This window comes from Marmota flaviventris, chromosome 7 (assembly GCF_047511675.1).
Source record: "Marmota flaviventris isolate mMarFla1 chromosome 7, mMarFla1.hap1, whole genome shotgun sequence".
Lineage (NCBI taxonomy): Eukaryota > Metazoa > Chordata > Mammalia > Rodentia > Sciuridae > Marmota > Marmota flaviventris.
Window position 1 is genome coordinate 105,343,516 of NC_092504.1, and position 24,548 is coordinate 105,368,063.

General features: G+C 32.6%; 1 protein-coding gene and 1 pseudogene across 1 annotated transcript in view; one reads left to right on the forward strand and one right to left on the reverse strand.

The window, feature by feature from the left end:
* The window catches only part of Ccser1 (coiled-coil serine rich protein 1), a 660,775-nt gene that overhangs the window by 286,059 nt on the left and 350,168 nt on the right, over positions 1–24,548 (reverse strand). The gene's annotated exons all lie outside the window — the stretch shown is intronic.
* LOC114085386 (large ribosomal subunit protein uL30 pseudogene) lies at positions 14,457–15,184 on the forward strand (annotated as a pseudogene).

Below are 24,548 nucleotides of genomic sequence, written 5' to 3' on the forward strand. Positions count from 1 at the left end.
ATTGTGTCCATAACAATCTAAAGAAGTATTGTCTACTATATATGGTCAATTTTCATCTAGTAGAAAGGAAAACCTCAGATTCTACACCTCATTGAGTTTTAGGATATTAAACAATTTTGCATCTATTAGAAAATTAATCTCAATGTTCCCTGAGTGACTATATACATTACCAGACTTCAAATAATACTATGAATCAGTTTCAAAATCTTCTGAACACCCCATTACTTAATTAGTTGAGTAAAAATCACAACCTTTGTTCGTTTTATATTTATGAAGTCATGCATTCAAGAATTTGGAAAGAAAAGAGTCTGAAACATATTTCAGCAAAGTAGAACAGACCTGTTAAAACTTATTCTTTACCAACACTTATCATCTGAATGGTTATATCAAATTCACATGAAATCTCCGAATTAATGTCATTTATTTTTATTTGTAAATTAAGATAACACAAAATAATAAATCTCAATGTTACTGTGATATAAATGAAATAATGCACTTAGTAACAGGCACATAATAGATCATATATTCATGATAGTTACTTTATGACCAATGCTAGTAATCAGAATTTCATTTGGATAATATGCTACTTTGATACATATAAGTGTATCAAAGTGATACATATAAGTGTATCTGTGTGTGTAGAAATTTCAAGACTGACAATTCACTGCTTTGCCATTGACACTTTTAGTCAAATATGCTGATGTTACTTTAATGACTGTTTCTACAACATGTCTATGTTAGAGTCTGTAAACAAGTCAGGATGGCGCCTGGCATTTTGCCAGAGGGAGTGGTTTGTGAAATTACCCCAGGGAGCCATTAAGTGTGGAGATTCCTTATTGGTTGACTGCTGTATCTAGTTTATGTTAATTAAGATAAGCTGTGTGTTATGTATATATACCCCTCCTGTCCTACAATAAAGGGCTCCCACTCCTGCTGTATCAATCTTCACAAGTTGCTCGTCACCCCCTGGTTATTTTGCTGCAGCTGGACTGCGGCATGTCTATGCTTTATTAGTCAGTGTTAAATGGAAGAAAAGTCATCCAACATAGTAACCACATTCAATATTAATGATGTATGTTAAAATATATTTTTAAAATTCAAGTTACAGACTAATAAATTAAACTTTTAATATTAATTAGTATTCCAAGAATAAAAGAGCATTCAGTAATATGTTAAAGCATTTGTTTTCATGTATGCAATTAAAGGAACAAACATTTTAAAGCCTTTCTTATTATCCTTTTTGTTGTTTGGTATTTTAATAAGGCAGTCCTGCTCTTTGCATTTAAAAAAACAGTTTATAGTTCAATCAAGTTTTAATTATAATATTTGATGAATCAGTGGGTATTTTATTCTACACAGAGGATTTTTTTTCTTAGTTTGAGGAATTTGTTTACAATTTGCTTTGGAGTTTATATAGAAATCAACCAAGGAGAATTAAAAACCTGGCAGATCAGAGGAAACCACTGTATTGTAGCAGCTCCTGGAGACTGAATTAAAACAAAAATTGTTTGGTGGCATATTGAAGTAGGGAGACTGTGGGGAAACACTGGTTGATAACTCAGAGAGTCAGTAACAAGGGAAAAACCCAGAATATTGGATTACAATGGAAAGATAATAGATATGATAGTGACAGCACAGCACAGCACAGCACAGCATGGTAGTTAGATGGGGAAGAGGAAGCTGTCCTACCACTTAGGCAAAATAAATTTTCCCACCAAATTGAACATGAACAGGTGGTGCTGTCTAAAAATTTCACAACTGAAACCAAAAATCTCAGATAGGGTGACCTGATCTGGCACAGGAGAATATCCCAGCCATCTCTGGCAGAGATAGTGAAAATGGGGATGTGGTGACAGTTTAAAGTTTCTTTGGTCTTCCTGAGTATCAGAGTAGAAATCCCTGTGGTTTCCCTTTGTTTTCATATTTGGATCTTTGTTTGTTTGTTTGTTTTCTCCTTTGTCTTGTTCCTGCTTTTCAATTCCTCAAGACCAAAAAGCCACTTGAGCTTTACTTTTTACTGAATGCCCTGGTCATGAGTAGACTGGGAGAAGGTTAGTGTGACTACAGAAATCGTGGCTTCCAGTCTGACAGTCTGCCTAGAGCTGAGAACAGCACTTTCCTTTGGAATTGGCAGTTAAATCACTAGGATGAGGGGTGTAGCTGACAGGGAGTAGAATTGGAACTGGATCAGGGTTTTGCAGAAAGCAGTGATTTCTCAACACCCTTGTGGGGGCCACCTCCCCCATTACCAGAAAGGTCTAGAGGATAGACTGATACATTTCACATGCCTCCCCGCCAAGCCCACAGACTGAGGCAATGAGAATTAGGGGTGCAATCAAATCTAGACCATTTGAATGATGGTACAGGTGAACAGGATGGCCAGCAGCCCAACCAGACTTATACTTCCATCCCTTGAGAGTATAGTCTGCTCTGAATCTGACAACCCTCTCCCAACAGAATCTGTCAAAGAAGGTGGTATAGACTTCCCTAATAATATAATAAGTTTGGGTCAGAGCTGAGTACAAATGAATATCACAACATCTGTATCACAAAAACGTACCTGTAGTTGGGAGATTCTAAAACCAACTCCTGGGAAACATCTCCTTTAAAAAAAATAAACCTCATGGGCTGGGATTATGGCTCAGCAGTAGAGCGCTTGCCTAGCATGCGAGGCCCTGGGTTCGATACTCAGCACCACATACACATAAATAAATAAAATAAAGATATTGTGTCCAGTTACAACTAAAAAATAAATATTAAAAGAAAGTAAACCTCAGTAAGAAAAAACAATGTCTGTCATAACTGTTCTTACATTAACTGCTTCATGTTAATACTGATTTCCAGGTCCTCTCCACATTTTGTGTTTTGCCAGAGTTCTAATTTTAGATATTCGATCAATTATTGTATGTTCTCTCAATACTTTATTCCTGTCCACCATCTCCATTCCCTTCTCCTTTCCTTCATCCTTTTTCCTCTCTTCATTTTATCTTTGGTCTCCCTTCCCTCTCCCATTCTTTCATTTTTTTCTTTTATTCACTATTTTCTTTAATATATTTCTTCCCATTCATTTTAGTGTGGTATCATTATACTTAATATTTTCATCCAATTCATCATCTACCTTTACCTTTAGGTAATAGAGGTTTGGAGATTATTAGTAATAACTCTTACAGTATATGTTGATACATGGTTTGTTGTGAAATTACCACTGCTACTGGAGGTTATTCTCTTTGCTCCAATTTATACTGGTGGTTGAAATTAGCACTTTAATTACACTAATAACATGTGTTGAAACTAAGATATAGCCCATCCCAGAGGTTTTTTATAAGGATTTAACTACTCACTAAAGAATCACCACATAAAAAGGAAACAGAATTCATCTTTCAACAAATCAGAAAGGTCTAGAGGATAGACTATGGATATGGGACTTCAGAGAACCTGAAGAAACAGCCAAGAAGAGGATTCCAAAGTTTTGTAATCTCATAAAAACTGAATCCACAGATATTGAAGTAGATGAAATATTAGACAAAAATTTTTTTAAAAAAGTTGATTGTTGAAATGAACAAAGATCTATGGAATTATCTAAGAGGGAAATACATGAAAAAGTATTTTAATAAAGAAATAGATATTCTGCAAGACAACAAAACAAAAAAAATCAGACATGAACTAAATAAATCAAATTGTTAAAAATAAGTTGAATATCTCACAAATAGTAAAGAACACAGAGAAGACATAATTTTAGGCCCTAAAAACAAGGACTATGTTCTTGAACACTTATTCATCAATAAAGAAGAAAAGTAAGAAAACATGAACAGACAACATAAGAACTCTGGTACAACATTGTGATCAAACATAAGAATAAATAGGATAAAAGAAGGAACCAAAGTATATGATAATGACATTTATAACCTTATCAGAAAAATAATAACAGAAATTTTCCAATCCTTGGGAATTAGATATCAAGATACAGGAGGCATTTAGATCTCTGAAAAAACAAGATCAAAAGATAACCCCTCCTGATATATTATAATTAAAATGAATAAAGATATAATTTAAAAAGTCTAAGGAGAAAACCCAATCACAAAAAATATGTGGTTTCTCCACAGAAACCCTGAAGTCCAAGAAAGCTTAGTGATGTGTTTCAATCTATCCAAGATTGCTATATCAAGCAAACTGTCCTTCATAATTTTAGAAGAAATAAAAGTTTCCAAAATAAGCATAAGCTAAAATAATTCATAATTACTAAGTAGCACTGCTGAAAATATTTAAAGAAATTCTCCTCACAGAAAAAAATAATAAATAAACTCCAGAGCTCAAAAAAGGATGACTATCTTTAAAAGAGTGATTAAGCTAATGAAAATTAGGGCTGAATTAAACATTAGACATAAATCAAAATGGCAAGAATAATTATCTCTCTATGATAACAAAAATGTAAATGTTCTCAGGTATTCAATTAAAACACATAGACTGGTAGAGTGGATTAAAAAAAAAAAAGACCCAATAACATGTCTGCAGGAGACTGACCTCTCAGGCAAAGACAACTACAGGATGAAAGTAAAAGAATGGAAAATATTTCATGCTAACAGGGCCCAAAAGCAAGCAGGCAAAGCAACTCTCAAATTTGACAAAACAGATTTTAATCCTAAATTAATGCAAAGAGACAAAGTGACTTCAAACTCTCAAACCAAAGATGTTGACTTCAGACTCATAAAAGGAAAAACTCCAAGAAGATATAATGATAGTTAATATTTATGCCCCAAATGTGTGTGAACCTAACTACATAAAACAAACACTATTTGACATAAGCTTCAGAGAGACCCCACTACAATTAAACTGGTTGATTACAACACACATCTCTTACCAATAGATAGGTCATAAAAATCAATAAAGACTCTTCAGACCTAAAAGATAATACAAAATAAAATGAGTCTAAAGGACATCTATAGAATATTTAATAAAAGAACAGCCAAATTTGTTTTCTTCTCAGCTGCTCAGTTAGAACATTCTCCAAAATAGAAAATATTTTAAGTCACAAAACAAGTCTTTTCCAATAAAAAGTTTGGTATAATTTCTTATATCTTACAAGTTCATAATGGGATCCAACTAGAAATCAACAGAAAAGAAAACTACAAAAAATCCATAAAATATAGAGACTGAACAATATGCTTTTGAATGATGAATACTTCACAAAAGAAATCAGTGGAGAAATAAAAATTCCCAGAATCAAATACAAATAAACATACAGTACCATAATCTCTGAGACACTATGAAAGTGATTCTATAAGGAAAATTTATACCTACGTGTGCCTACATAAATAAATCAGAAATATCTAAAATAAATAAAACTAATGATACAACTAAAAGGTCCTAGAAAAGTAGGAACAAACAAATTCCAAAACCAGTAGAAGGAAGAAAATAATATCAGAAATGAAATTAATGAAAAGGAGTTAAAAAATTAATACAAAAGGTCAATATAGTTGTGACTTGGTTCTTTGAAAAAATAAATGATTGATTTGTTCCTAGCCAAACTAAGCAAAAGACAGAAAACAACTAATTCAACAAAATTAGAGATGAAAAAGAAGATATCATCAGAGAATTCAATGAGCCCAGGAGAATAATTAGGGACTACTTTGAAAATTTTTATTCTAATAAATTGGAAAAACTAGAATAAATGAAAAAATTTCTAGATACATATAACCTACCAAATTTGAACCAAGAGGATAATGAAAACTTAAAAGAGACCAATGATAAGCAATGAGATTGAAGTAGTAACAAATATGCTTTCCAACAAAGAAAAACCAAGGACCAGATAGATTTTCACCTTAATTCTATCAGATGATTAAAGAAGAACTAATGTCAATGTTCTTCATATTATTCCATGAAATAAATGTGGGTAACATTTCCAAATTCATTTTATGAATCTAGCATCATACTGATACCAAGAGCAGATAAGGATACGTCAAGGTAAGAGCCCAATATCCCTGATGAACCTAGATGCAAACATTCCTAATAAAATAAAAGCATATATAATAAAAACAAATATTAAGAATACTGTGCACCATGATAAGGTTGTGTTCATTCTAGGGATACAAGTATGGCTGAACATATAAAAATCAGTAACTATAATTCAACATATAAATAGAATTAAGGAAAAAAAATCACAGAGTTATCTCAAAAAATGCAAGAAAAATATTTGAAAAAAATTAATGCAAATTTATGGTAAAAATAATGAAGAAACCACAGTTTACAGGAACTTACTGAATTCATAAAGCTTGTATGTGACAAGTCCAATTGACCAATATCATAATGAATGGGGAAACATCTTTAAAATCAGGAACTCAAGGATATCTATCTCAGACCTCCTATTCAATATAGTACTTGAAATCTCAGCACAATCAGGCAAGAGAAGGAAATTAAAGGGATACAAATATGAAAGGAAGAAGTTAAATTATCATTGCTACTAGATGCTAGATTAGAGATTAAATATCAAGAAACCTGCACTATGCTAATAAATTCTAATGAATAAACTAATTCTAACTAATAAACTAATAATAAGACAAAATCAGCAAAAGTAGCAGGATACAAAATCAACATACAAAAATACATAGCTTTCTATACATCAATAATGAATCTTCTGAAAAAAATTAGGAAAACAATTCTATTCACAATAACCAAAGGAGAAAAAATACCTAGGGATATAGTTAATTAAAGAGGTGAAGGAACTCTACAAGGAAAATTAGATGATGCTGAATGAAGAAATTCAAGAAGATATTAGAAAAAAAGACCTACCATCTTCTTGAAAGTCAGGTTTAATATTGTTAAAATGGTCATATTACCAAAAGCAACCTCCAGATTCAATACAATTTTCCCCAAAATACCAATGACATTATTCTTCAAAGAACTAGAAAAAAGTCCTGAAATTCATATGGAAGAATAAAATCCCAGAATACAGAAAGCAATCCTGAGGGTGTGGACAAAGGAGGGGGAAAATGATCGAGGCATAACAATATCTGATTTTCTTTCTGTTTTTTCATATTTGTGTTTTTTTGCAGTCACACCACTTGAAGCATTGCCATTGATTTTTAAAAATTTGTTCCTTTTAGTTATACATGGCAGTAGAATATATTCTGGCAAAATATACATGCTTAGAGTATAACTCATTCTATTCAGGATCCCATTCTTGTGGTTGTACATGAAGTGGAGTTACCCTGGTTGTGCATTCAAATACAAGGCTAGGAAAGTGGATTAATTCTCCTCTCCTTCCTATTCTTTCCCCTCTCCTTCCTCTTTGTCTAATCCAATGGATTTCTATTCTTCCCCTCCCCATCCTCCCTTGTTTTGGGTAAGCAGGTTAGCATCCATATATCAGAGAGAATATTCAGCCTTTGTTTTTTTTTTTTTTTTTGCGGGGAGGGGCAGGCTTATTTCCCTTAAAATGATATTCTCTGTTCTATCAATTTAAAAGCAAATGCCATTATTTCATTATGCTTTAAGGCTGAGTAATAGTCCATTGTGTATAAATACCATATTTTCTTTATCCATTCAATATATCATTCATTTCAAGGACACACAGGTTGGTTCCATAACTTGGCTATTGTGAATTGAGCAGCTATTAACGTTGATGTGCCTTTATCACTATATGGTGATTTTAAGTCCTTTGGGTATAAGCCAAGGAGTGGGATAACTGGATCACATGCTGGTTCCATTCCAAGTTTTCTAAGAAATCTCCATATTGCTTTTCATAGTGGTTGCACCAATTAGCAGTCCCACCACAATGATAATACCTGATTTTATATTTATATAATTATAAATATAATTATTTATAATAATTTAATATAATTAACATAGAACTACAGTAACAAAAATAGTGTGGTACCAGTGTAGATACCGACAAACAAATAAATGGAACAGAATAGAACACAAAGAGACAAACCCACAGAGATGCAGTCATCTTATTCTTATCAAAGATGCCAAAAACATACAATGGAGAAAACATAGCCTTTAAAAATAAAATGATGATAGTAGAGGTGGATATTCTTATACAGAAAAAAAGTGGAACTAGATCTTTATCTCTCACCCTTCACAGTCAACTCAAAAGGATCAGAGGCCTATAATTAGACCAGAAACTTTGCAACTGGTAGAAGAAAAAATAGGATCAACACTCTAATATATAGTCACAGGCAAGGAATTCCTCACTAGGACTCTCAAAGTTCAGGAAATACCATATGTTTTCTTTCATATGTGGAAAATAGAAGAAAAAGGGGGGAAAAAGACAGGGTTATTGTGAAAATAGAAGGGAGACCAGAATAATATAGAATGGGGATCGGGGAGAGGGAAGAGTAAAGAGAAAGGTGTGGTACTGGGGAATAAAACTGACTAAATTATGTTATGTGCATGTACGAATATACCACAAGGAATTCCATTATTATGTATAATTATAATGCACCAATAAAAGAAAATCTACTGAAAACATGGCAACATATATACTCCATAGTCTGATATATTTGTATCTGTATGATTTTGATTAATTTAATCACATTTAATTTTTATATTAAAATGTTATTAAATACTATGTTACATAACAGTTTTTTAAACTTATAGGAAGCGCATTAGTTTTCTAAGGCACCAAAACAAATTACCAAGAACTTACTGTCTTACAATACCAACCATTTTTGAGTAACAATTCTGTAAGTCAGAAATCTGTCATACTGGTGGGCTCTCTATTGAAAGCATAGTAAGAACTAAATCAAGGTGTCAGCTAAGCAGGGATATCTTACGAGTTACTAGGCAAAAAATTTACTCTCATGGTCACTGTGGTTTTATAAGTTAGCTTCCATGAGACTGAAGTAAGGAAGATCATTACTTACTCACTGACTCCAGTAACTAGAGTACCTTCAATGCTTAGTATATAGCCTCTCTCTTCTTCAAGTAGCAAAGGCATGACAAATCTTCATGCTTAGAATGTCTGATTTCATCCTTCCCTAACCTATACCCTAGATTTATATGCTCTCAATGAGGAGATCAAGGAACACCAGACAATCTTCATATTTTAAGGAAAATGGTTAGACACTAATTCATTAATCTATGCAAAATCACTTTTGCTATATAATATAACCTACTCACAGAAAGCCATTATATTCATAGTTCTAGGAAATTACATAAATCAAAAAAGTGGAAACCTTGTCCATCATCTTAGAATACTGTGTACCATAATGAAATTTGACACCATTTCCAAAGTATAATCTTTTTATTGCGTGTGTGGTACTGGGGACTGAACGCTGGACTTGGAACATTTTTTTGCAAGTGCTTTACCACTGAGCTCTATTCCCCAACTCTTTTTAGTTATTTATTTGTTTTACTTTTTTGAGACCAGGGCTGGCTAAGTTGCCCAGGATGACCTCCAACTCGTGCTCCTCCTTTCTCAACCTCTTGAGCAGCTGGGATTACAGGCCTGCACCAACACACCAAGCTATACTCGTAATCTTAATTCATTTTTTTTTCTCTTAAATGGTATGTGTTATCTTATTGGGCATGAATGATGAAAATAACATATTTCAATTAAAATTAAATTGCTACATATTCTAAAGAGAAGATGTATTACATTTTATTGCTAAAATATTTTTACTTAACATTTGCAAGACTCCCCTTTGATATTTGGAAAAAGAAACCTGATTTTTTTCCTTGAATATTTTCATCCATAGTTGATTTTTAACCTCTTATATTTAGCTGAAACTAAAAACAGATGTGCTAGGAAATCACATAAAAGTTATTCTCGTTTGAAAATTTTGACCTTTAAGATAGAGACAAGCTTGGCTGAAAATCAATACTCAGGATATTTCTCTGAAAAAAAATTATTTAGAGTTTCAGTCGCTGCTAAGAGATAGGCTAACATTTTAGCACATTTGATGGAAAACATATTTTTCCCCTTACTAGCTACAAAAATATTTTTGAGCATATACAAAATTACACATTAGTTCAGTTAACATACCTGCCAATTTTGTGTGTGTGTGTTTGTTTTACTGGGGATTGAAATCAGGGGCATTCCACCACTGACCTACATCCCAACTCCACCCACCCCAGCCCTTTTTAAATTTTCCAGGCTAGCCTCAAACTTTCAATCCTCTTGGATCAACCTCCGAAGTAGCTGTGATTAGAAGCATTAGGCTCATATCATAGGCTCTATGTCTGGCTCATATCTGCACATTTTAAAAATGTGGATGAATGTAATATAATTAATTGAATCACAAAACAATAGGAGGAGGTATAGTTGGTAGGGTTAACATAAGGTATAATAAAGAAAATTAGGGTCTGTTAAGCAGAATGAAACATAAAATCAATATGATAAAACACCTAAATGTATATGAGAACTAAGAAATGCTATTAAAAATTATTCTTCAGAGAACTAGTGTCAGCACATGAATCTAAGCAATGCCTCAAGAATTAAAAATAGTGATTTTGTTCATCAATTTTTTCATAGACCACACACACATATAAAATCTATTTTTTCTTAAGTATGAATTAACTAGGTAATTGGATAAACTTTCTCATAACTCTTGATGTTTTAAAGTATGAACATTATCATCAACATAATAATACCTGAGTTTCTTCAAATATTCAGACTGTATATAGACTCTTGTTAAATCTGAATTACAGTTATTTGATCAAGTGGTACACAGCTAAGAGAATAGAATGGAAGAAAATGCTGTCAAGGGTTGAGTTCACTTCATACATATGGTAAAAGGCAAATCAGATCTGTATTTGTACAGTGGAATTCACTTATTGATAGACATAGTTTAACATTTACTTGAAAGAGTTTACAATGTGTTTCTATTGTCATTGTTCATTTGGACCTTTATACTAAGACATAAATCAATCATACAGATAGCCCAAAATTTTTCAACTCTAGGCTACCAACTCATGTAGAAATACAGATTTTTTTTTAAAGGAATCTTTGTGATTTTCCTATACATTAAAAGAAAACAAAAAACCTTCTCAGAATCAGATCCCCAAATTCATCAACCCTTCTTCCTACAACAACATGTACACTAACACACACAGAGTTTGTCAAAACTTTGTTACAAAGAATCACTCTTTCCCCATAAATGTTAAAGATTTGTACTGATGTGAAGTTTTAATTTTTAATTTTTATTTTTTTTGCCTAATTCTGTCTTCACTTACAATGCCTTCCCTCTCAAGGGACCATTCAATTCCTATGCAAATGCATTTTGTACCATTTAGCAGGCAAGGCAAACATGCCAATGAATGGCTAAATTCCAAAACCAAGACCCAAGCTGTGGAATACCTTCTGCTCTATTCCTGAACTCCAATTGCAAATTTCAGATGAATAAATTGAGGAACAAAGTACTGTGGCTGGAAAGGAGGTAAATAGTTTGATCAAGGTCACACACAGAGCGGGAAATAGATAAATAATTTTTGTTTTCATCATCTAAATTATTTCCATTAAAGAAAAGTTCTCCAAAATAATTCTTGACAGTTCTTCAGATGCTTATTAAATAAATAACTAAAAATAATTATGCAATGAATATATATGTGCATGTCTCTTCTTAGCTAAATATAGGCTCACATTAAGCAGACCCTAATCAAAGAAATCTCAACTATGTTTTTTTCTATTTTGTATAACAATGATTTCCTCATCATTATTTCTTCCTATTGAATGCATTGTTAGGAATGCAAAGGTTTCATAAGGATTCAGACATGTACTGGGAAGTAGCTCAGCAAGGCAAAATTTCCTTCTGCAGAAGGGTGTGCTCAAACACAGTCTGGTAAGCAAGCACACTCCAGGGGCAGTCCTCCTGTGTTAGTCTTTATCCCTAACAGAGCATTGCACCTTGCTCTCCTGGGAGGAACTTGGGGTTTCAATCTACATGACTGGCTAATTGTAAAATCAGGGAGGACAAAGGAAAGGGAGATAGTTTAAATGGCTATGATTTGATAAAGATGGGGAAGCTCAAAAAAGGCTAATTGGGTTATTTAAAGAAATCCATAGGCTATGGAGCTATTGTGTAACTTTTCATTCTACTCTAATTTCCCTCTGGCTGCCCTTCTTATATTCCAATTTTACATTTAAGGCTACATATACTATATTCTGCAAATCAACCACCAGACTTTCTATTTCTCACACGTACTAAGAAAATAAATGGTTGAATTGGCCTACTAACAGGTTTTATTTTCCTTTGCATGGGAGATTATAATTTATCTTTTATATGTGTTTATAACAAACTTATTTAAAGAATTTTCTTTACTTTTGTTACAGATCAGTGCTGACTCACTAGAACACTGAGGCTTGATAAGGGTAATCTTGAGGTATTACAAACTATATACAGTATACAGTATAGATAAGCTTACTTCTCTACATATTTATTAACCATTTTTTATATTTTATACCTATTTGAATTAAAGATTCTGGATTGAACATATAGTTAAATTTATTGTATAAGATATCAAAGCAGATTTTTACAGGTCAGAGAGTTAACTTTAAAGTATTTTAGAATTATTTTCAATGAAGGGGTATGAATTAAAAGGTATTTCTAATTAGTCCTTATAAATAAAATACACAATTAATTAGAACTCACTTGCCCACATAAGCAAGATATTTATTTTAAATCTTATATCCCACTTGTAAATCAAATACATTTTCCAGTGAATCTTTTCTATTTTATCTTATTTTTAAGTGTGCATTTTTCTCCTGACTGAGAAAAAGGAATGAGAGAGGAGACCTGTATAATAATTCAGTTTACAGAGCTCTATATGACTTTAGTCATCTTCTTCTGAAACACCTCTTTGCTGTGAATGAAATTGTCCTCCATGGAAAGTCTTCATTTGCCAAATTGCACCAAAGTCTAAGCATGCTATGCACTGAGTTAGAAAATGAATTATTCAAATACTATCCCTCAATGTCTGAGTTTCAGAGGTTTACAAAACGATTTGTGTGTGATTTTTCATTTCCAAAGGCCAATAACTTCCTCCAGGTGCTTTATTTTAGTATTTTCTATCCTGTAGTAATTATATATTGCATTTGAAAATAGCAAGGAGCCATGAGTGTAAGGAGGTATGAATAATCTTTCTGAAAAATTATATATGAGCAAACGGATGCCACATGAAGTGGATTAATAAGTTAATTGTCTAAATGGAAAACGCATCTCATGCAATTTCAGGCCATTAATGAGATCAAGAATCCCAACTGAAAGAAAGCAGTGATTTTTATGCCATCGGAAGCTAGAGTTTTGCCTTACCACTTTTTGATTTTGTACAATAATTGTTCTCTTTGGAAATTTTTTAAAAGTCAGAAAAAAGAACACTTAGTTGTTACCTCTGCACTGCTCAAAACAACTAATGATTGTAAGAATACTAGACCTGCAATTAAATAAAGTAAACAAAGATCTTGAAATATTAGTTTGAGTATCTCAGTTTCTTTATAAAAACATGGTGACCTGAATAATAGTAAACATGCTACTTAGCATGTAAAAAATTTTTAACCTTCTATGTGGCCTCAAATCAAAAGTAAGCATTGCCATCTTTTTATAGTTTTATATTTGAAAAATATAAATTACAAAGTTTGTTATTTATTTCCTTTACTAAAATCTATTAGTCAATTAGCTTTCCATTAAGCAAAGGAGCAATCATGAAAAGGAAAATATTTATAACTTTCATAAGTTACACAATAAATGTCTTGTCTAACTTCAGGTTTCCTTTGTGTTACATAATTAATGAAAATTTAAATTATATGTCCAAAATAAACTATTACAGATTTTATTGAATGAATAAGTATACCTTCCATTTATTGACAGTCTGTGTTGGGATTTTCCTAGACACTTAAGTTGGAGAGAACAATGGCCACCAAATATGTCCTTGTCCTTGTCCTAAGAACTAAAGCTTGTGAATAAGGTATGTTATGTGGCAAAAGGAATTGAGTTTGAAGATGCCATTAAGATTGATTTCCAGCTGAATTTCAGATGGGAGATTATTCTCATTGACACAGTGTAATCATATGTATCATTAAAATTGGACAGTGGGCAAATGTTAGGGCCATAGTGACATAATATGAAAAGGACTCAATCTGCCTTTGTTGGCCTTGACAAAGGTCAATGGCTGTGATACTAGGAATGCAGACAGCCTTAAGCTATTAAAAAAAAGAAAAGGATTCTCCCTTAAAGCTTCAGATAGGAAAACAGCTCTGTTCACACCTTAAATTTGGTCCTTTAAGAGACCTATGTTAATACTCCCTAAGAGAAATAGCATAATATATTTCTCTTTTTGAAGGCAATTTGTTCTAATTTGGTATGGAAAAACTAAAAACTAATATGAGAGTCATATATTAATTCTTAATTGTTGTATTTTCTCAAGTCATTTTTGTCTTTTATTTGTAAATTACAAGAGAGTGTATTGGTCTTGGATGTTATTGTAAAAAGTAATATAAGCTCTTTTTCTGGGCTGGAACTATGGAGGGTGCTGAAGAGAAGAAAAGTTCCTGCTGTGCCAGAAACCCTTAAGAAACTGTAAATGAATTTTGCAGAGCTAAAGGTAAAGTTTTTGAGAATGCAGTTTGCCTAAAGGCGCTTTAAAAGGCAAAGAGGAAGAGAATGAAATCTATGAAAAAGCCAAGCACTATCACAAAGAATATAGGCAGGTGTACAGAAACGAGATTCAAATGTCTAGGATGGCAAAAAAAAGTTGGCAAATTCTATGTACCTTCAGAATGCAAATTGGCAATTGTCATCAGGACCAGAGGTATCAATGGTATAAGCCCAAAGACCATTAGGAGTTGCAGCTTTGCCTTCCCTCAATATCACCTTTGTTAAGCTCAGCAGGCTTTAGTTAACATGCAGAAACACATACTGTATGGGGTTACCTGAATCTAAAGTCCATGAATGAACTAATCTGCAAGTGTAGATATGGCAAAATCAATAAGAAACAGATTACCATGACAGATAACACTTTGATGGATTGATCTCTTCATAAGGATGGCATTATTTGCATGCGGAATCTGATTCAAGAGAACTACACTTTCAAAAAATTATTAAAAGGAGCAAATAACTTTTTCTGGTCCTTCAAATTATCTTCTTCACAAGGCAGAATGAAAAAAATGACCACCTATTTTGTTGAAGGAGGGGATGGGATGCTGGCAACAGAAAAGAACCCATCAACACTCATTAGAAGGATGAACTAAGGTAGCTCCCATGGTATTTTTGTAATCGGGTCAGCTAATAAATAGTACCTGCTCTCAAAAGGAAAAAAAATGTACTAAAAGTCTAATCCATGTTTGACTTTCTCTGTTCATTTCTTCCTATTATACCACAGTATTTCCTCACAAGATGCGAATTTATTGAAAGTTTTTGTAAACATATAGCTTCACACCAAGGCAATGAATATTGATATTCTTATTGCTATTGATAACAGTAATAGTATTAATAGCATCATCATATACTATCAAAGACATGGAATCTCAGATGTGCATATGAGATGACAGAAAACATATTTGTCAAATTAAACAGTTAATTCTTCTCTGAAGAAACATAATTCAGAAAAAGAGCTTTGCTATATTTGCAGTTAGTGGTCCAGAAAGACCTCTTGAAAATATAATACAGATATTTTTAAAAGTCAGTAGTAAATATTGAGATACAACAACAGAGTGTCATATTCACAGCTGGTGGAAATACAAAATAATATAGCTTTTTTGAAAGACAGTTTGGCAATTTCATACAAAATAGACTTTAACCATAGAAGTAAAAAAAATCATGTTCTTGATGTTTAACAAAAAAGCTGAAAACCTATGTCCACCCAAAACTGTGCCAATGCATGGTATAGAAGCTTGTTTATAGTTGCCAATACTTGGAAGCAACCAAGATGTCCTCTAACAGGGGAAAAAATAAATTGAATGTGATATATTGAACCAATGGAATAACATTCAGCACTAAAAACAAATAAGCTATCAAGTCATGAAAAGAAATGGAGGAGATATAAATGTATATTACTAAGTGAAAAAAAATTTGAAAAGGCTACAACTACTCCAACTACTCAATGACTGTATACCACCTACTACTATATAAGACATTTACAAAAGAAATGTGGAGATAATAAAAAGATCAGTAGTCACTAGAGGTTAGGGGAGTGATAAATAAGTGAGCACAGAGTGTTCTTAGGGCAGTGAATTATTCTGCATGTTACCACGATGTTAGTACATGCCATTATACATTAATCAAAACCCACAGAATATATAGGAGTGAACCCTAAAGGAACCCATGTGATAATGATATGTCTATGCAGGTGTTTGGACTATAACACTTACCATAAGTCTGTTGTGGGATGTTGAGGAGGCTGCTATATGTAGTACAAAGAGATTTATAAGAAATTTCTATACCTTTAGCCCAATTTTACTGTAAACCTAAATCTACTATTAAAAAATAAAACACATTGATAACTTATTAAATATACAGACTTAAATCTCCTACAAATTATATAAAAAGCAATTAAATATATATAGAAAAAGTAAAGACTATCACTCTATTAAGAAAAACATGTTGTCTATCCTGAAAATTAGAAATAAAAAGGAGAATCAGAGTGAATGAAATTATTTGTAAATAACTAGAATCTATTAGTCAAATGGAGATATTCCCAAACCCACAAGGATTAAAAGTGAGGTGAAAAATAGAAGAGTATCAGATAAGTGGATATTTGTAGTATATTTTTCTTATTTGTTAAGGTAAAAGAAAATGGTTAGATACAAAAAATCTGGTGTGTCATTGAGGGCACAAGTGGAGTTTGGATCAGCATTTATTACAGTAATGTAATTTGTTTACTATAGCATGGCTAGGATACCACTGGCCAGAGGAGACTAAGTCAAGTCACAGAAGGAATTTCATAAGAGAATGGACAGAAGCGAAAGGAATAAGAAAAAAATTATGAGTAATGGAGGTGGGAAAGGAAAAAAAAAGGCAGAAGACATTTGGAGAGAAAATGGTATAACCGAGGATCTTAAATTTTATATACAAAAATACCTCACCAGATTATATCAAGTCATTCACACTCCTTTGTAAATTCCTGACCGTTAAGAGAGTTAAACATTCATTAAGCATTATATAAATAGAGAAATTATTACATTATATTATTGTGTAGCTGTAGTTTGATGGAAATAATCTGGTAAAAAGATCTTTGAAAATACTAGAAATGTTATTACTCCATTTCATTAAAAGATATTTTATCATTATGTCATTTATTAACTGCCTTTGTGTAATTATAATCCAAAGACAGTTATTGGTTACCTTTTATACATCAGGTGTTATGCTGAATTCTGGTATACAGGAAAAAGATTCTATTCCTGTTTTCACAGTGCCTTTTTTTTTAATCATCTACTTTTTTTAATGTATTTTAACAATGTTTTGAATCCCTTAAAGATTTAATTAAAATTTAGTAAAAAAATAAGTGTATTCCTTCAGTTTAAATGGTGTCATTTTAATAATATATATAATTTTAAAATTAAATAAAGGTTAAATTTTGCTTGCTGACTTATAATTTTATATATTTATTATAATATTATTTAAATTCATAGAGATAGTATTTCATAAAGTTTAAGTCTTCCATACCAAATATAAAATAAAATCTATTAGCTTTTCATTCCTGGAAAAAATAATTGAGGAAAATAAAAACTGAGAAGAGAAAAGATTTATGCTCTTGAGTTTCAGAGGTTTCAGACATGATTGGCTGGCTCCATTGCTCTGGCCTGAGGCAAGGTAGAACATCACGGCAGAAGCATGTGGAGAAACCCATGGCAGCCAAGAAGCAGTAAGAGGGAGAAATATGAACTGGGGGACAAGATACATTCGTCCATGATGCACCTCCAGTGACTATTTCCTTTAACTAGGCCCCACACCTACATTTGCTAATCCATTGATGAGATCAGAGCCTCATGATCCAATTACCTTCTGGAAGGTCCTAAGTCTAAACCTTGCTGCATTGTACAACAAGCCTTCAGCTTCAATCAGTGGGGGATACTTCATATACAAACCTTAACATAGAGCAAACATAAATGAACCAAATAGCTGCAATACTCATTTTTTAAAAATGAGAAATAATATTTCATCAGAATAAAAGACCAGTTTGCTTTAAATAATATTAGTACTGAAAGAAGAAGAGAAATCATCAATTTCTCTAAAACATTGCTTAGGCAGCATTTCTTTCTTTCTTTGGTAAACATTCATTCCATAGTGTAAAGTCTTTTAGGCAATTTCTAAGGGATACAGGAAGACAAGCAAAATGGCATCAAACGTGGTGGTTTATGAAATATGAAATCAATTGGCCTAAAATGTATTTTAGTACTCACATAAAAGCAGGTGACTACTGTAGATAAATAATCAAGTTATTTAATAAATATAGATATAAAAAAATAATAATTATTGGATTATATTATAAAATGCTGACACCATGAACAATTTTCATAAATGGTAAATTTTCAGAGAAATATAGGATACGACATTTAACTATATTATTCATTTTATAGTACTAATTTAAATGCAATTGTACTTTAAATGTTATCAGAACTTATCTTTGCCTTGAATTTTGAGTAAATTTATCAATATTCCTTCCAAACTTAGAAAATATCTTTATATCATTTTAAAAATATGTCTGTATCATATTTTAACTACTCATTTTCCTTTTTTTGCAAGCAGGTGAGGTACATAATGTATTTATGCAAACTTCAATATTAAAATATGCTTCACAATGTGTCCTTCCTTTGATTTTTAATTCTGCTTAACATAATGGAATATTCAGAGTGAATTTTTTTTGGAGAGACTGGATTAGTCCAAACTGATGAGCAACCAATATGGAATGTCAAAGTCTGGAATGTCAAAGTCATGAGTAATGCTAAATAGCAACTCTGTCAGAAACCACTTGAAAATATGCCCCATTCAAAACGGTATGATTTTAAATTTATCTTCACAGCCAATTCCCTTTCTATGTATGGTGATCATTATCAATAATATCATTTTACAATTATGAAATAATAAAGTGAAAGTAAGGAACTCTAAAAAACTGGAAAAATAGGAAAATACTGTTTATAGACTTCAATATGTTCTGACTACTGTCCTCCTGGTATTTGTGTTGGCAGGGGTTCTTTGATGAATTTATTTTAATGTGTAAACTATTGCAAATAGTAGGGTAACACAGAAGAAATGTGGATATCAAGACCATCTTTGAACAAGTAAGATTCAGTCACAAATAAGTCTCATGGGGAAAAATATCAATTGCTCTTTCACATTGTACAATCTAGAAATACGGATATGAAAATAAATTATTGGGTATATATTATGGTTGATATATATTGGTATAGCAAGCTTTAATCCCAATTTTATATGTTTAGCCAAGAGGGAACTATTGAACTATATGAGATTTTACACATCTTTCAACTAAATTAAAGATACAAACATTAAAGTTAACACTTGGGATATCATGAAGATTTGTGTGACTCTCTAGGGTGTCATAACCCATAAAGCAAGGGAAGAATCCATAAATGAGCTTTTTCGTTTTCAGTCAAAGTATTGGTGAGTATCTTTTAAATTAATAATTTGGGAAGGCCACTAAGAGTTGTGTGGAATAGAAATGATCTGGCAGAGTTGAGGCAGGAAATAGGAATGATCAGAAGAAAATGAGAGTTGTTCTCTGCTTCTGAACAGATCTATGAAAACTAAGTGATGACCTATTTATTGTATATCATGTAGTGAAAGTCCATATCAGAAATTTTCTGAAATATACCTTGACCATCTTTATACCAATTTGAAAAAATTGTAATTGAGAATACCTAGAAAGAACATATTACTATTAACCTAATTAACATAGTATAACAGAATTACACTGAACAACTGTCTAATTCCTGGTACATTAAAAGTTACCAGACAGATGATTTGAAGTCTTGTTTTGTGTTTCTGAAGGATTTTTAAACAATCAGAAGTAATTTTATATAGCTGGAAATAAAACAGATTAAAAACATTTTCAGTCTTCATCTAAATAAAAGAATCTTACTATAGTATTTTGATAAAGTAGTTAGATATTTACAACAGCATTAATATTGTTCAAAGTAAAGATGCCAATAACTTAAAACTATATAAGAAATTTATTTTGATAATGTGGAGAATGAATAATAGATGATTAATTTTTAACAAATCATGAATTTTATTAACAGTTCAAAATCCCAACAAAGTGCCATTAGGGGCACATGGAGACGCAGACCAAGCATATCATCTTTATAATGAGTAGTAAAACACAGCTAATAATCTCTGTAAAACAAAATAAAACCATTAATCATTTTGCAGCCAACCCACAAGGGTCCATCCTTTTCTGGCCATTTGGAGCCAACTGATAAAGTTGTGCTGGCCAGGCTGAGTACTGAGGGCAATCCTGAATTCTGTGTTTGGCAGGCACTCCCAATACAGTGGCCACAATGCCAGAAATTTCTGGTTATTTCATATCCATTTCCTCAGTTTTATTGACGGTGTTTAGAGCTTTGGTTTTGAGAATATTTGAGATATCAAAGATGCCCCCATGGACTCAAGGCTTCCTCAAGAGAGGATGGCTTACATTTTCCTTCTCTGCTTCCCTCAGCTCTCTCCCACACAAGATAGGATAATGGAGGTCATCTGAATCACAAGTTATTTTATATGCAAATTCTTGTTATGCAAGGGCATATCATTATAGGCTGGTAGAAAACTTTCAGCCACCAGTCATCTTCAAAACCATCTGAACCAGGTACCCTGCCCAGGGCAGCAAATCCCACCCTTGGTTAATACAAGTGCAAAAAACTTAAGTCCTCTACCCCACTTTGGTCTATTCTAATTTCAAAGCTCCCCTCTGCTCTCAGAGGACTTTGTTAAAATTTCAATGCAGTGTAACTTTTCCCTCTGCTTAATCCTGCTTTTTCCCTTTTTTGTCCATAGCTGGTGATCCCCAAATCACCTCCCAACAAATTTCCTAAGAGTTTCTTACCATCTCAGTAGTTAGAATCTGTGAAAATAAAGAACAATTAATAAAAGATGGGGGCAGCTAAATTTGGAAAATACTCAATTTAATTTCATGACTTTAGAAATGTTCAGATGCCTAGAAATGTGAATATAGAAAGGAGATGGTAGTACTTAGACAAGTATAGAGGCCAGAAAGCACCTTGGATGAAAAAGGTCTGTGGTGGACCCAGAGAGATGTGGCTAGAATTCTATTTTATTACTTATTACCGGTTTGGCACCATGTCACTTACAAAGTCTCCTACAGCAGACCTGGAAGAGTGGCAGCCCTTGGGCTACATTTGATTTGTTTTACAGTAAAAATAAACAGAAAAACAAACACGATTCAATTGCCATCCTTAAATATAGGAATACTTAAAGTAAAAATCCACATATCTAAATTCTTTTGAAAAAGCTAAAATCTGGAAATGCTTAGCTCCCCTGAACACATGGTGACAATCTTGTGCTAAAGGGTCCTGTCCCCCTTCAATAAAGAACACACTTTCCTAGTGTATATCATATATTACGGCTTTTTTGATAATTTATGTTACTTGGCTGATTCATTTGCAAAATGAGTTACATGAAGATAACGTCACCTATCTTTTCAATAAATATATTGGATATAAAACACCTAATGCAGATCTAGTTATATAATAAGCAGATAGTCACAAAAAGTGATTGTAGTATTTATTATGGTAGTGCTGGCATTACTGACCAGATATAAAAGAGGATATAGCCAATATAGAATACCTTGGCTGTAATTAAGAACATAAGCTATGTAGCAAGCAGATAAGACCAATGACCAGGTGATATACTAGAATTTATGAGCAATTAAATAGTAAATTCCATACTTAAATTAGAGGAAACATTTTTTAACTATTTCTATAAGTTATGTTATTTCATTTAATTTATCACAAATGCATTTATTACATATTAAGTCTAAATAATGACTAAGGTGTTTACAGAGAACATTTCTAAATATCTGGTTTTTTGTTTTTTATTTTTTATTAATCTTTTTGTATTTTTAAAAATTGCCACCCAACTATCCTGGGGAAAGGAACACATGCGGTCACCTAATAAAAACTGCTCTGAATTGTTGGAAAATTTTTTGTGAAAGAATCAACAGTCTCTAGATTCTCCCTGCCAATTAAATCTCATCTTAGTGACAGGAATCAAAAAAAGCAACAGTAGCTACTATCTCCTTTAAAGAATTCTTGGTTACATAATAATTAGTGAACTTTATATTACCATTATTGTAAATAACAAATGAAACTGTTCTTGGAAAGAAATATTTACTAAACCAAAAGCATTAAAGCACTGCAGTGTAAATTTTTAAAAACATAAATATATATTTTGGATCAATATAAGCTTTTCAGACTTTTTCACACATTGAGACATAATAACCACATATCAAACTATGGTGATAAAAGTACATTCAAAGTGTCCACACTTGGAAACATGAAAAACACTGCCAAGGAATATTATATTACTTTGCCACACTTGTATATGTCCTCACAAAGAACTGTCTTCAGAGCTTTCCAGAAAATCTTTCCAAAAAAAGAAATAATTGAAAGGAAACGAAATGTTGATATGGTACACAATGTTTGTTTTCTACCTATTCAGTCCTTCTTAATTGCTAACAGAATTTCTATTTTATCTGAATTTATACTTCATGTCCAGATATTTACTGTCTCATTACTCTGGGCAATGAATCATGATTGCTCTAATCCAGTTATGATAATGCTGTTCCTTGATTTTTCCAGTCTGGACTATGTGTAGAATAGCTGTATTATTATATGGGGCCAATAAAACTAAGTGTACATCTGCTTGGGGGTATTCTGGAAAAGCTTTTGCCATCTTTATGAAAAGAGAATAGATGAAGCTATTACAGCCCTTTTGCTTTTTTCAACATCCTCTTGCTTTAATTTTGGATATGATATTTGTTGCTGAGGCAGTCTGCTGCCTGGTAAATCCAAATTGCTCTATTTTTATTTTTTAAATAATAGCTAACATTTGTAAAGAGTTTAGTATATGTGACAGCATGCTCTGTGGCTCATTGCATTTTAGATCATGTAATTTCAACTATCCAAGCAGTGTATTACATATGTGTTCACAGGAGGAAACTGAAGGTCAGCAAGAAAAACTGATGAACTGAGTTGCCTGTGGTCACATTGGTAGCTGCTAGAAAAATTGGAGTTGGAACCCAAGATTGTCTGACACCAGCAGCATGGTCGGATATATATATATATATATATATATATATATATATATATATATATATATATATGTCAGACATATATATATGTACTGCCTTCCTCAAAAATAAAAGCAACCTCAATGTTTACAGAGCAAATGGCCAGTGCTCGAAAAGTCAACAGACTCCACACCATCAAGAAATTGGCAAGCCTATTTGGCCACCGACACCTTTATTATAATTTTTCATCAATGACTAAAAGCTCCATTAAGAAGTAAGAATAAATCTGAAGTTTTTCTCTGGTTTGAGAAATCCTTAATGTGCATTAGTTGCAGCCAATTCTCAGAATACTTTCATGAATTCAGGCCTCACAATCAACCTCGTTTTAGAGACCAGAATTAAGTCAACTTAAGTGTGGTTTTGGAAGAACAGCCAGACCCTTTATGTCCTTAGATATCCCCATCAGGGGCTACTCCACTAAAATGTTTTGGCCATTAATACAGGGACTGTGTCAAAAGAAGGGCATGTGGAAGCAAAGAGTCTCCTCTTTGTCTAATATGATAATAAGTACGAATGAATACTTCAAATGCGTAAAGATACAGAAAGTTAATTGCAGACAAATTGGATAGGTTTCAATGCCAAGATTAATCATACTACAGTTGGTAAAAGAGAAATATGTTAGTTTTCTATGGCTGCTGTAATAAAATACCACTAATTTAGTGGATTAAAATATTGAAAAATTGTAATGTTACAGTTCTAGAGGTCAGCAATCGGACAAAATCAAGGGTCTAGCGGGACTGAGTTCCTTTCTGGAAGGGAATATTTGTTTCCTTGCCGTCTTCAATTTCTAGAAGCTTCTGACATTTCTTGACTCATGGCCCCATCTTCCATCTCCGAAGCCAACAGTGAAGGGTCAGGTTGAAGTCCACCCCCTGTCATCTTCTCTATGGGAAACCAGGGAAAAATTCTCTGCTTTTAAGAGCCCATGAGCTTAGATGGGGCCCACCGAGTTATCCATAATGATCTCTCCATCACAAATTCCATTGTGCTGATAAAATCTGCAAAGTCTCTTTTTCTTTATAAGGTAACTTATTTAGGGTTCTAGTGAATAGAACGTGGACATTTTTGGGTGTCATTATTGTACCTTTGACAGTGCAATAAAGGTTTACAAGTGCACAGTTACAGGAAAGTGAAAAAAGGCACGATTTTACTGGATCCATAACATTTGGATCAGTGCTAAGTTCATGAAAGTACCAAGAGAAAAATATTTTTTGAATTAGAGAAGTTTGCTTGAAATTTGCTCTGGTGACAGTAATAAAGTGTATAAAAAGATGGCTTATAAGATGTCCTCA